Genomic DNA, 2,101 nt, shown 5'->3' with positions numbered 1-2,101 from the left:
TAGCCAGCCCCTTCAGTCAGGGTCATTAATTAATTAATAGGACTGGTGTAGTTTACAGCCCATTCTGGAAAGGGAGGTAGGTAGGTTATAGCACTGCTCTGTGTGGGGGATGGGAGGAAGCTGCCTGCTTGTGAGGGCAGTGGCTTGTGTAGGACGGTCAAGGGAACATAGAGCGGTGAATGACAATCTTTCAGTTATATTGTCCTTGTCCTTTGTGTGGCAGGATGTAATACAGAAGCATAGGTGTCTGGCTTCAGAATACAGTGTTTGAACGATGACAGGTATGTCGTGCTGAAATTACAGAAGGATAAATATAATCAATCACTTGGGCAATATACTGACCTCAGTGACCAGATATGCACACAAACCAGACTGGTCCATTTCAGAGGTTTGGTTGCTGTGTCTATAGCTAAACGTTATGTCAAATCAGTTCAAGCTACTGTATATGCTGTTATGTCCATATGTTTACACCAACACCTCCACAGTAAGCAGACAAAAGTGGTTAGCTTGTTCTCATGGAACACACTGATGACGGCTTAGTTACACAAGAAAACTGAGGCAGAGTGACTGTTACTGAAGCAGCAGTATGAAGGAGGATCCCTTACCCATAACTCCCAGGCTCACATCCACATCACAGGAAGAGATCTTCTGGTTCATTTAGTTGACTTTATTAAGATATCCATTGGTCCAACGGGGATACAGTGGCTTGCAAAAGTATTCACCCCCTTGGCATTTTTCCTATTTTGTTGCCTTACAACCTGGAATTAAAATGGATTTTGGGGGAGTGTGTATCATTTGATTGACACAACATGCAATTTGAAGATGAAAAATATGTTTTTATTGTGAAACAAGAAATAAGACAAAAAATTTAAAACTTGAACGTGCATAACTATTCCCCCCCAAAGTCAAAACTTTGTTAGAGCCACCTTTTGCAGCAATTACAGCTGCAAGTCTCTTGGGGTGTAAGCTTGGCACATCTAGCCACTGGGATTTTGCCCGTTCTTCAAGGCAAAACTGCTCCAGCTCCTTCAAGTTGCATACTACAGATTCTCAATTGGATTGAGGTCTGGGTTTTGACTAAGCCATTCCAAGACATTTAAATGTTTCCCCTTAAACCACTTGAGTGTTGCTTTATCAGTATACTTAGGGTCATTGTCCTGCTGGAAGGTGAACCTCCGGCTGTCACGAGAATTTTCAATCCCAATGATGATAACAATCACTATAGCTTTGACCAATTCCCCCTAGGTTGTAAAGCTAGGGTTAATAAGAATTAGGCAAAGTCCCAGATTTCTGCAAAAGGTTGGTTCTTTATTCAGAGAATGTTCTGAAGTCAAGAATGCAAACATAGTCATTTTATAATTCTAATACATTTCACACCGTTAAACACGTTTCAGGGTGGAATTCTTTAGTCATTACTTTAAACATATAAATTCCCTTATCACCGGCCCAGTCTCAGATCTCTGGAAGACTGAAACAGGTTTCCTTCAATAATTTCTCTGTATTTAGTGCCAACCATCATTCCTTCAATTCTGACCAGTTTCCAAGTCCTTGCAGATGAAAAACATCTGGTGTTCTCGAGGTGATGAGAGGTGTTGGGTTTGCGCCAGACATAGCGTTTTCCTTGATGGCCAAAAAGCTCAGTTTGAATCTTATCTGACCAGAGTACCTTCTTCCATATGTTTGGGGAGTCTGCCACATGCCTTTTGGCAAACACCAAATGTGTTTGCTTATTTTTTTCTTTAAGCAATGGCTTTTTTCTGGCAACTCTTCTGTAAAGCCAAGCTCTGTGGCGTGTACGGCATAAAGTTGTCCTGTGAACAGATACTCCAATCTCCGCTGTGGAGTTTTGCAGCTCCTTCAGGATTATCTTTGGTCTCTTTATTGCCTCTCTGATTAATGCGATCCTTGCCTGGTCCGTGAGTTTTGGTGGGTTGCCCTCTTTTGGCAGGTCTGTTGTGGTGCCAAATGACGTAAATGTGCCATATTCTTTAAATTTTTTAATAATGGATTTTATGTTTCTCCGTGGGAGCAAATCAAATCAAATCAAATTTTATTTGTCACATACACATGGTTAGCAGATGTTAATGCGAGTGTAGCGAAA

The sequence above is a fragment of the Salvelinus alpinus genome, chromosome 30 (genome assembly GCF_045679555.1).
Source record: "Salvelinus alpinus chromosome 30, SLU_Salpinus.1, whole genome shotgun sequence".
NCBI classification, from domain to species: Eukaryota; Metazoa; Chordata; class Actinopteri; order Salmoniformes; family Salmonidae; genus Salvelinus; species Salvelinus alpinus.
Note: the sequence above shows the minus strand (reverse complement) of the source record.